Here is a 14,020-nt window from a genome sequence, read left to right on the forward strand (position 1 = left end):
TACCCAGCATAGCCAGAGGTCTGAGCCATAATGGACTATCATCTCTACCTGTATCTGTAGAAGCCTGTTACCAGCTGGGAAAACCAACTCTGTCTGCAATCCCACAGGCCTACTGACATCAAGGACAACCAGGCCTATTTGCAGTCACAGAGGCCTGCTACCATCAGGGACTACCAGACCTGCCAACGCCATGGAAAACCAGATAGCTAAAAGCTAGCATAAGAACATAATCAACCATAGCCAGGGCAATATGACAACAGAACACAGTCATCCTATTACAGCAAGCCTTGGATTATCTGATATATGTAAAACAAAAATAAAACAACCTTAAATATCTAATCTTATGAAGATGATAAAGGGCTTTGAATAGTACATGAATAAATCCCTTAAGTACAGGAAAATACAATCAAACAGATATAGACTTTCAAAGAAGAAATGAATAAACATAAAGAAATACAGGAACATATAGGTGAGGGAAATGAATAAAACTGTTCAAAACCTAAAATTAGAAGTAAAAGGAATAATAAAAAAAAAACAAACAAACTAAAAACAAACAAAAATATGGAAGCAATTCTGGAGATGGAAATCCTAGAAAGGGAATAGGAATAACAGACACAAGCATCACCAACAAAATAAAAAAAAATGGAATAAAGAATCCCAGGCTTAAAAAATATGATATAAGAAATCCATACATTACTTTAAAAATGGCAAATCTAAAAAGTTTCTTATACAAAGCTTCCAGGAAATTTGAGACACCATGAAATGATGAAATCTAAGAATAATAGGAATAGAAGAGGGAGAAGATTCTGCCAAAAGAACAGAAAATATCCTCAATAAAATCATAGAAGAAAATTTCCCTAACCTATGAAAGAGATGGCTATAGACATAGAAGGTAACAGAACACCAAATAAATGGATCCAGAAAAAAAAATCTCCTGCCACATAATAATCAAAATGCTAAATATACAGAATAAAGAAAGAATATTAAAAACTGCAAAGAAAAAAAAAGTCAAGTACCATAACATGGCAGATATATCAGAATTATACCTGACTTCTCAATAAAAACTCTAAAAGGTATAAGAGCCTGGGCAGACACTAAGAGGCCACAGTAGTCAGTGAAGGTTACTGTATTTATCAAAATATTCAATCACCATAGATAGAGAAACCAAGAAATTCCATGACAAAACCAAATCTAAACAATATTTCACTCTAATCCCACCCTACAGTGGATACTAGAAGGAAAATTCCAATACAAGGAGGGTAACTATACCCCCCCCCCAAATACAAGAAATGAATAATTTCACAGCAAAACCAAAAGAAGAGAACACACACATATACACACCACCACCAATATCAACATGACAGAAACTAACAATCATTGGTCATTAATATCTCTCAACATCAATGGACTTAATTCCCCAATAAAAAGACTACCCATTAACAAGTGGATGTATAAACAGGATCCATCATTCTGATGCATAAAAGAAACATACTTCAGCAAAGACATAGACACTACCTCTGAGGAAAGGGCTGGAAAAGGGATTGTCAATCAAAGAGAAGCAAAGAACAAGATGAAGTAGTCATTCTAATATACTATAGTATAAAATAGACTTTCAACCAAAAGTAATGAAAAGAGACAGGGAAGGAAAATTTATGCTCATCAAAACAAAGGTAATTGTTCAGTTCTAAACATCTGTGTCCCAAATGCAAATCACCCACATTTGTAACAGAAATTTTAGTAAAGCTTAAATCACACACCAAGCCCTTCAAAATAATAGTGAGAGACCTCAACACCACATATACTTACCAATGAACAGGTCATTGAAATAGGACCTAACAGATATCTTCAGAACATTTCGTTCAAACACAAAAGAACACAATAAAACACATGATCATCTCAGTAAACACTGAAAAGGGATCTGACAAAAATATAACACACATTCATGTTAAAAGTCTTAGATAGATCAGAGATACAAGCCATATACCTAAACATAAAAAAGACAATAAAGAGCAAACCAATAGCCTATACTAAATTAAATGGAAAAAAAAAAAAGCAATACCACTAAAATCAGGAAGGAGGCAAAGCTGTCCACTCTCTCCTTATTGTAGCACTCAAAGTTCTAGCTAGAGCAATAAGACAACCAAAAAGGACAAATGGGATATAAATTGAAAAGGAAGAAATCAAAGTATCACTATTAACAGATGATATGATAGTATACATAAGTGAGCCATAACTTCTTCCAAAGAATTCCTACAGCTAATAAACACCACCATCAAAATAGCTAGATACAAAATCAACTTGAAAAACCTCAGTAGTCCTCCTTTATAAGTGAGCTGAGAAAGAAATCAGGGGAACAATACTCTTCACAGTAGCCACAAATAGTATAATATAATTTTGTGGAACTCTAACAAAGTAAATGAAAAATATGTATGAGAAGAATTTAAGTTTACAAAGAAATTAATTGAAGAAGACATAAGAAGATGGAAAGATCACCCATGCTCATGAACTTGTACCAATAAAATAGTAAAAAACAAACATCTTTTCAAAAGAAATCTACATATTTAATGTAATTCTGATCAAAATTCCAACACAATTATTTACAGACCTTGAAAAAACAATTTTCAACTTCATATGAAAAAAACACATACACAGGATAGCTCCTGTATAATAAAAGAACTTCTGAAAGTATCACCATCCGTGATTTCAAGCTGTAATACAGAGCAATAGTAATACAAGTGCATAGTATTATTATAGTAACAGAAAGGCCGATCAATAGAATTGAACTGAAGACACAGAAATAAACCCATATACCTATGGGCACTTGATTTTTGCAAAGAAGCAAAACTCATACAGTGGGGAAAAAAAATAAAAAGAAAGCGAGGTCAACAAATGCTACTGAGGGAATGGTCAACCAATGACTGGTCCAACTGGAGCCCCATCCCAGGGACAAGAACCAATCCCTGACATTATAGACAATATTCGACTATGCTTGCAGACAAGAGTCTAACATTAAGTGTACTCTAAGACACTTAAGACATGCAGCAGCTGACCTAAACATATGAAGAGACCCACAGCCAAACATTGGATGGAGACAGTGGAGTCTTGAGAAAGAGTTGGGGTAAGGATTGAGAGACCTGGAGGGGAACCAACCAAAGTGGATCCTTGAGGTCTCCCAGATACTGAAACGCCAACCAAAGAGCATACATAGACCAGATACAACCCCCCAACCCCTGCACATATGTACCAGATATGCCACTGATCATCATGGGAGTCATTGACTGTCCCTGACTTTGTTCTCTGCATGTAGATCCTGTTTCCCTAACTGGCTGCCTTCTCTGGCCTCAGTGGGAGAGGATGTTTCTAGTCCTGTAGTGACTTGATTTCCAGCTGGGTTGGTACTCAGCGATCTTCCTCCTTCTCAGAGGATGAGGAGAGGGGAAATGGAGGAAGGAGTTGTATAAATATGAGACTGAAAAAAAATGGGACCTGTGATTGGAATGTAAAGCATACTAATTAATTAATTAATTAAAAAATAAAATATATAGGTAGGTAGATAAGTAGAAGATTGATTGATAGATAGATAGATAGATAGATAGATAGATAGATAGATAGATAGATTAAACATGTCAGAACCTAAATATGAATTTAGGCAGATCACTAGATTTCTTTGAACCTTTTTCCAATGTAATTGAATGAATTTCACTTTTCTGCTGTTCTCTATTTACTATGAGGTTGGCTCTTCTGACATGTTCATATAGGTAGGTAAACTTCAATTTTGGAAGTAAAGACTGTGATGTGAAGTCTGGAACCATTTTCATATTGCCATGAAAGTGTTAAGAATTTTATTATGGCAAAGAAAAAAATGGTAGGGTACATACACCACACACAGACACACACATACACATTATTTTTGAGAAAACCATCTTGTTATGTAACTATGACTGACTAGAACTTATTATGTAGCTCATATTAGTTTTGAATTTGCAACAATATTTTGTTCAGTTTCATAAATTATAGTCATGAAATCCTATATAGTCAATATAAAATAATAAAATATTGACTATTCCCTTAACTTTAAAAAAGCTTATGAGATATTTATATTTTTATGTTTACTCAGCCATGTAAGTTTGTTATATAAGGTTATGAATTACATATACAATACTACCATAAAATAGAATAGGTAAATATATTCTGTGCTTTTGTGGCTGGCAAAAATATTACATCTTGCATTTAACTTTTGCAAGACTAAGTAGCTGATTAGAACATGGGTTGGATGACAAATAAAATTGACAAAAAGAAAGAGGAAAGGGAGAAAAAAGAAGATACACGGCAAGGAAGAGTCTCAGATTCATGGTTACAAGAAGTTATTTTCAGCTACAAAAATAGAAGAGTATAATACCTTTATTCTTTATAATACCTTTATTCTTTATTCTTCTTCAAATTCCACTTATCTTTAAAGATTGTCCTCAGATTAACATCTTCTCACTAGACTCTTCTCTCACCCCTTTACAATTGTCCATATATATATATATAAAACACATGTCCAAATTGCTGGTTTAACATTTTTAAACTATATCAAAGTGACACTTATATCTATTTCTTGAACTATTTTACACTTCCTAGGTTTAGTATCATAGAATATAGAAAATATCCTCCATACTGTTATAGTCATTTTCTGCATCCCTAGATATCAATGATGATAGGTTGTGAATATGTTTACTCAATTCTCCAATCAAATTCTCAAAGACAACTTTCAGTTTAGGCCATGTCATCACAGTGCACTATGTGAGGTGAGCATGTGTGAATATGAGCATGGGTGTGTTTTGTGAATGTGTGTAGGGGGTATATGGCTGAACATTATTCTTTTCTTTTAAAATTATGTGTGTATTTACATATCAAATGTTTGCCACCTCTTGGTCTCCCCTGGCAGAGTTTATCCCCTTCCCCCTCACCTTTACCTCTGAGAGGGCAGACCACCCTCCCACCCTCATTCCCTTAACCTCATACATCAAGTCTCTGCATGATTAGGTGCATCCTATCTCACTGAGGCTAGACATCAATCTTCTTTACTAAGAAGTTAATTTAAAACAACAATATTTATCATTAAAATGACAGAGGCATTTAACATTACAATTTTTTTTTAAAAAAAAATCAATACAAATGACACCTAAGGACAAAGTTATGTAAGTCTGTGTCACTGAACAAATCTTAAGATATTGACTTACACTTCTGCTTTTACATACATACACGTACACATACATATACATATATGCAGGTAAATGTATTTATGCATATGTGAATATAATATATGGGTGTATGGTATATGCACATGTGTATGCATGAGTGTGTATACTCACACAGAAACCAGAGAAAGATTTTGGAAATCTTCCTCTATCAATCTGTCTTATCAATATCCTCTATCAATCTCTCTCATTAGAAATATCTCTTATTAAACCTGGAGCCTGGCTGGTGGCCACCAAGCCTGAACTATCTTCCTATCTCCATTTTCCAGAGCACTGAGTTACAGACACACTCAACTATACCTAAGTTCTTTTTGTTTGTTTGTTTAGTTTTTTTTTTTGTTCAATGGACTTAAACCTGGTTACTAAGATTTCAAGGCAGGAGTCTACCAACTCAGTAGTTATCACTACAGCTCCCCATATCCAATCTAAAGATTATTGTGACGAACTATTATGCTTTAAATTTTACTCTTTGCACAGTCCATAATAGTTAGCTTCACACCACTCATTCTTTCTAATTTACTTTTCAATTTTCAAATTTTGTTTTATATTATGAATTCATTTAGAGTCAGTATTCATAATTGCAAAAACAAACGAGCTTTATCAGCGTGACTATTTTAAAGAAAATTCAATGTTATTTTAAAATATGAAGGGTAATTTTAGAATATTTTATTTTAAAATTATTTTTAACATTGCTGTCAAGATATATTCATGGACTTATTATTTTTCAAATTTGCCAGCTGAATTGGATATTTGCTTATGAGTCATCAATCAGGGGAAAGAACTGAAGGAGGAGGGGGCATAGATTAAGTAAGAGGAGTAGTTGTCAAAAGAATTAATTTATTTAAAAATTGTAGTCAGAAAATTATTTTAATAAGATATAAAATATTTTAGCCACAAAATTTTATCCTTAATATTTACTAAACAAACTTTTCCTTATTTATACATCAGTTTAAATCATACCAGGCAGTATGTGGATTCACTCATTAATTAATTGGGGATTTCATTTTTCATTAAATATTGTAGAAAATGGAAATAACTACAATAACTTCCATCTACCTTAGTCAAATAACAATTAAAATTATAGTGTAAAATATGGTATAAAATTAAATCTCAAATCTTTGTCTCATGTCAATAAAGTAGAAATTCTGACATCTCAAAGTATATAAAATACCAAATTCCTGATTAAATATGCGTTGAACACTTGTTTTAGGGTTGATATATTTGACAAATAAACTTTAGTTTAAATATATATATATTTCTCAAGAAAGTTTGCAATTATTTTTCATAAAATTCGTATTCTTTTGAGAAATCTGAATTCTTCTATGCTTTGTTTACTTTAACAGTATGAGTGTACATAATTTTACTAATTAGGGCAACTTTCAAATCATTAATGAGTCATTTTAATCTTTAGGTCTAAATAATAAAAAAAGTCATTTAGAGCATAATATGAGATAGTATCAAAAGCATGATGTAAGTTTGGGAAGATCTGTAAATTACGTTCTAAATTATCTTTCTAAAACTGAAAAGCTAAAAGTCTAGTTTTCTTTTTTTTTATTTATATAAGATAATCTCTCAAATGAAAGAACAATAGAAAGAAAGAAGGAAAGAAGAAAGAAAGAAGAAAAGAAAAAACCAAAATAAGTAAAATTGTTTTAAAAGAAAAATACATTAAAAAAGAAAAATGTAAATGAACATAAACATCCAAAGATTGTATAAGATAATGTAATGATAAAATATAAATAAACAGTGAGGGTAGGTCATTAGTATAAAGTAGAGTACATAGCACATGATATGAAGATACACAGAAAAAATTCAAGTGACATTTATTTTATAAATGTAAGATGCAAAACGGAAAGACAAGTTGGATGGAGTAAGTAAAGAAAACACTTGGCAAGAATTTACCATAGTAAAAAAAAAATGACGGTATTTGCCTCTCCATTACGCATCTTCTTGAGAAAGTTAGAAAACAAAACCTATGTGTTCATGTAGTAATAAAACCAGTTAGGAAAAAAATTTTTAGAAGCACAAGTCTGATAGTTTTTATGACAGAACACTAGGAATACCATATTAAAAACTGAGCTATCATTTAAAACAGTTTATTTTCAAAACAATGTTGTAAGATATTTTTATTTTATTTGATGAGCAGGAAGCTAAAAGTAACATAGATGTGAGGCCTGGTCGAAATATGTTTTTACTTGCATTTGTGTATGTGTGCAGATGAACACATAAAATCATATTTTTATTTTATTAGAAGTTAAATAAGAACAGAATGATCAAACAGTTAAAAGGATTGAGGCAATTCTTTGTCTTCATCATGGAGAGATTTGTGACACTTAGGTCAGATAATCTTCAAGATTCTAGAGTGTATATAAATATTTATCTATTTAATACAATTAGTATAATCAGCAGACTAAGTGAGCAGATAGGGTTCCCTATAATCATTGTTTATCATTATATAAAATGACTTAATGACCAGCAGTCCCTAACTGTACTAGGATGCTATGAAGATAAATGAGGGTATTTGTATTTTAAGCTTATGGCTTACTAAAATGAAGCATTATGAAAATCACTGTTAGCAACAAAGTTGAGGGTAATATATTTTAAGTAAGAAAAAGCAATATGCCACCCTTCTGTCAGTTTAAAGATTATAGAAGCTTGTGAGAGAAAATGAAGAAGATATTTAAATTTGAAATAAATGAATATGAGAAAAGTCCTCATCACAAAACAAGTTTCACACAGATATGTCAGATTTATGGACTGACAGATAGCTGCTCTGTAATTTTTGTGGAAGTATTTTTAGACATTATTAGGTTTTCCTATGAGACTTAAGGTGATCACATTTTTACATAATCATAAAATAGACATATTTTCTTCTTTCTCTCATTGACATATCTTGTTGATTTTTCTTTGGTTTCTGGGTTCTAATAGTCATACATTAATCATATTCACTTTTAAAATTTATGAATTAAGACTTTGTAAAAATATTGGTGTATTCTTTGGAAAGATTAATAATAGTTTAATAAATATGAACCTGAATCCTGTTACATGAACAGCACAAAGGCGTTTTGTGCATTTAAAGCCCATGTGATAAATGACAATTATTGAGCTGGTTAAGAGGAGTCTTCATGAGCTGGACAGAGTCATGTTCAATGGATTAATCTGGATTGTTCAGTGCATCACCAGTGTCAGTTATGGAGAGCTGCGATGTCAAAATCTTTGTGATTCATATTACATACCTACTGGAGAAGACTCCCAGAAGGATTTGGGAAATCAAAGGTTTCCCTGTGCTGAAATTGACAGAAAGTATGCAACTGCCTTCTTACAATTTTAAGAAATGATCCCAAATTACATTGGCCCCATCAATTATTTCTTTTTCTATGATTTTAGTCACCTGGGAGCAGCTGAGAGTAAATCATGTCAATAAGTGCATGATATTAAATGTTCAATAGATAGAGAACACATTCAAGCAATTTTATAACAGTATATTGCTATGGTCAATCCACTTATCTATTAGGTTTTATCAGTAATTTCTTTCTGTTCCTAATCTACACATCACTCCTTGTCAACTGCATACATATATAGTAAAGATAGTTTGAAAACAGGATAATGCTACTCTTGGTTTAGGTATCTATTGGAAAATTGAAATTATTTCTTTTCAGATTGCATGTGAAACTGCAAACAGGTAGAACTGTTACACTTCGTTAAAAATGTGTATAGTAGAAGTTTCTGAGTGCTGTAATCACTCAAATTCTACTGAGTCTGTGTAATGTACAAATAATAGCAAACACACAATTTTGTAAAATAAGAAATTTAAATTGACAAAGATTTCTATCTTGTAACAATTATGGAATATACATGAGGGTCACCTAGATGTCACCTAGAAATAAGTCATGGATCAATTTTTTAGCCTTCAAAACAGAAATAAAAAAAATGACAATTCTTTACATATGTGAAATATTGTATTCTAATAAATACAATACAAAAAACCAAAATTATTGTATTCTAATAAATACAAAAAAAAAAAAACCAAAATACACAAAAATTGCTTCTGAACTCCTAGGATTAGTTTAATAATATATCTTCATTAAACATTTTAAAACCTTCTTCATATATACAACTCAATAACCTATCATTTTTTAAATAATTGACTTATATTTAATTTAAATTACAATGTTTATAGCTTAAGTAGAGATTAGCAATTTTTAATTGCAGGCAATAATGATTTTGTCATAAAGTTCATTTAGATATAGGACTATGGAAAATATATAAAGAAGAATTGCTGACATGATGAATTAAGAAATGGTGGGTGCTGGATGCTGAACATGTCCACTAAATTTATTCTACCAATGGTGCTACTGTTTATGATTTTCAGATGAATAGCACACTTAAACGAAGGGAGCATTAATACAATATGATATTAATATACAAATACTCTCATTATTCACCTGCCACTGACATTCTGAATTAAATCAGTAATGGGGTGTATAACTGATTAAATGTCTACACTGCAGAAAGCACCAGTTCCAGATTCAGAGAGGTACTGCCAGACTGATCACATCATTACACTGCCAAATGCCATCACTCACTTTTACTGAACTTAACGAAGATGGATTACATCCCACAGATGAGATGCAGCCTATAAATACTGCCAGGCTGATCTTCATCTGACTTTCCTCCAGAACAGACAAGCAACAAATCAATAATTGAAGAAATCAGATTAGAAATTCAATGATATTCAGTGCCCAGAAGAAATCATGTAGGGCAGTACACCATCAAGTGGCCTTAACTCAATGAAACCCACTAAATCCTGTTTGGCCTCAAAAACTGCCCTGTGTTCTCTTTGCACATGTTTTCTTCATTAAGTTCAGTGAAATGAATCCATAATATTTGTCATCACTATCCACTTTTACATTTTCAAACTAAGAATTGTTTAGCCCACAAAAAGCATTTTAGAGCAAACATTCTGTGTGGTGTCCAATATACCTGTTGACTCAAGCTGCATAGCTCATCCTGGTCAATAATGTAACTTTTAATGATCTCTAAACACTGAAACAAAATGAATACCATAAAATACGTGTAAACAAAGTACTCATATTATAACTTCTTTGTAGATTTAATAACATTTCTCCATTAAGCATCTGTCTGATTTTCTGTTTACATCATATTTGGCTTTCACCATTTACCTTTGTGGAAAATGCCTGTAAATTGCTTCAATATTCCAAGCATTTAAGACCCCAAAACTCTCTGTTTTCTCCCTTTGACAACACTATGATAACAAATAACAGCTGGTAAGGACTGGATGGCTAAGGAGAGAATGATGTCTCACAAGCTATAAAGCAACCAAAGAAATGCTTTAACATCCACGCTTACTTCTAAATGAACTATTAGGACCTTAATTAAGTGTTTATCCTTTCACTGTGTTTCTTAGATTGTCACAGGCAGATAATCATTCAGGAAAGAAAGAAAGAACCTAAATAAACCTAAATAAACAATCATGAGATATAATAGAGTAACAATGAATGAGACAATGGTTACCATTTTGCTCTGAAACTAGAGTGGATTTTAGTTTCTTTCATCAGTTTTGTATTTGATAATGCTCATACACGAACCTTTCATTTTAAAGATCCACTTATTTTTGACAACCGGTTAAGCCCTTTCTACATTAAAAATGACCAGCTTCAATTACTATCTATACCTCAGAAAGAATCTCTAATTCTTTCCTTCTGCTTTTAAAGGTATCCAAAATCAAATATTAAACAAATGGGGAAATTGAACGTAAAAATGTACTTTCAGGATAGGATAACAGGTATAGTCCTTAAATGCATCCTTGGAAAACTCAGCAAAAGATGAAGGCAAGACTTAAAGTTCCCTGTTGGCAAAAAAGCTTCTAAGTAACTTTGTCATCTCTAGATTTATTGCTTTTATCTATTGCTCTTGTGTTACACCATGATGATTAAATGATTCAACGTCTAACTAACTTCTGTAATTTGAATTTCGTAAGATTCTGTAATGAAAGACATTACTATTTGATTTATTTAAAATCAATCTACATCTTCAAATAACTAGTTTGAATAAAGCTGAATAAAAATCAATATTTTCTATTTGTGTACATGAGATACACATATGTCTCTGTGTATACTCATATACACAGAGACAAAGACAGAGACAGAGAGATAGATGGAAACATAGAGATAGAGAAAACATATTTTGTGTATTCAATGCAAGATGAAAACCTTTGCTACCATTTCTGAGTCACCACCCACCTGTTTTAGGAGATAAAATCTCATCCTGAGCATGAATTCATTAGCTGAGTAATGATCAAGGGTTAGATATTCGTTTGATCTCCAATGCTGATTTTAGAAGTGATCCCCACCAATCCTGATATTTTTGTATATTCCACAAACTGAATTCAGACCTTCATGCTTGCAAGGCAAATACCTTACCTATTTTAGATATTTTTCCACTCCCACTAAAATAAATCTTTAAACAATAAAATTTATGTACTTAAGTATATCAAGACTAATCAGGCTTAGAAGCTCATATCTGTTATCTTCACACTAGGGATCTGCAAAAGCAGGGTTCTGAGTCTAAGGGTAATCTGAACAATAAAGCATACCCCCTTATTAATAATATAAAATAAACAATACAATAATTTAGAGGAAGTCTATCTAAGAGGCAGACAGGATGCCTATACAATATCACGATGCTTTGGATTAGAACCCAGAAAGATCTTTATGTACCTAATCTTCTAACATTCACAGGCCCAGTACCACATGGAATGTAGCACTATTTGCCAGTTCAGTATGCCATTTAGACAAGATGCCAGCACTTCTTAACATGTGTGACACCATTTCTCCACTGTGATATATGTAGCAAACACATCTTGACTATTCAATATCAATACCAAGATAAAAGAAATGGGTACCCCATTCAAAGAAAATGTTAAACCTAAAATTATCCTGACAGAAATTATACAGGAAAACTGGAAATTAAAAAGACCATATCCAAGAATATTAGGATGTTAAAATGAAGAAAAAAATCTAGGTCAAAGGCACAGAAAATACTTTCAACAAAATCATAGAAGAAAATTTCCCTAACCTAAAGAAGATGGAAATCAAGGTACATGGCACATACATAATACCAAGTAGCATGGACCAAAAAATAATTTTCTTCAAAAAATATTAATCAAAACACTACATGATAGCAGGAAACTTCAATATCCCACACTCACCAACATACAAGTCATTTTCCTAAAACAAGAAGTAACAAAAAGATGACATAATAAAATAAATGGACCTAACATAATATTTCATCAAATCACACACATGCACACACAAAGCCATAATTTTTTCTCAGAACTTCATCGAACCTTTGCCAATACTGACCACAGTCTCAGATATGGTCAAAAAAAAAAAAAAACTTAAAGAAAATCTTTAACAGATACAGGGAAACTAAAACAATATTCTAAATTATATTTGACTACAACAGATTAAAGCTGTGTATCAATAATATTAGAAACAATGTACAACTTACAAATAAAGGGGACTAAACTGTTACTACTGAATTTAAACATGAGTCAAAAAGAAATTAAATATTTTCTAGAATTAAATGAAAATGAACATATACCCAAACTTATAAGGAACAATGAAGTTAGTTCTAAAAGGCAAGTTCTTAGCATTACCTACCTATGAGAGAGAGAGAGAGAGAGAGAGAGAGAGAGAGAGAGAGAGAGAGAGGCAATTTCATAATAGTAAATTAGTAGTACAACTGAACGCTCTAGAACAAAAAGAAGAAATCATACCCAAAATAAATAGACAGCAAGAAATAGTCAAACTTGAGTATAAAAGACACTAAAATAAAAACAAATAAACAAAACAAAAATCAATGAAACAAAAAATTTCAGAAATTAAGAGGGTATCAGAAAATAGAAAGTGTCAGGTACTATAATGGGACAAGCTAATAATTAGCAGATGATCATCCTGAAATCCTTGCCTTGGATTATTATATAATCTGCGACAAGTGAGCCCATCCAGCAAGGCTGTGGGGGACTTATTTTAGGAAAGATTTCTGCTATTTATATACTTTCCTATTATCATTAAACATATGTAACAATCACTAAGCAATAGCACACCCCTTTGGAGCAGATCTCTGCAGAACCACAAAGATGTACTGTCTTGTAGTGATGCTATATAGACAAATAGATGACTTCTTAAGTCTTAATGATGATCCTATAAGAATTCTTAAAATTATATCGATGATTATTAAGCTCCTTTATAACAAGACTGCTATTAGGTCCCTCTCTGATAGTCAAAACTGCAATGAGAACTCTGCCAGTCTCCTGAGTGTCATCAGTTAATTGCCCTTAGATAGTAACCAGACTTTCTCCTGCTCAGAGCACATTCCAATGAGGTTGTAAACCAATTAACCAAAGGTCACTAAAAGGGAACTCATGATTTATTATAGGTACCAGGACAGAAGAGAAAATATTGCCTGGGTTTATCTATACAAAATGTCACTAATTTCTTAGTTATAGTTTCAAACCTTCAGTGAACCTGTGGAGTTAGACAGGTGATGGATGTTTAGCCAGATAATTTCTTCTAATGGATATGCATGTAAACATTCTGTGTGGCAAACTTCTAGTACAATTTATGATTTGAATTTTGGTGTGAACTTGTGAAGAACTTTGTAACATGTGACCATGTACTCTGAAAGATAGAAAGAGGCATAAGAACAGAAGACAAAGACAAAGAAGTGAGTTAGCAGTAGTAGTAGAGTAG

The sequence above is a fragment of the Arvicanthis niloticus genome, chromosome 2 (assembly GCF_011762505.2).
Source record: "Arvicanthis niloticus isolate mArvNil1 chromosome 2, mArvNil1.pat.X, whole genome shotgun sequence".
Classification (NCBI taxonomy): Eukaryota; Metazoa; Chordata; class Mammalia; order Rodentia; family Muridae; genus Arvicanthis; species Arvicanthis niloticus.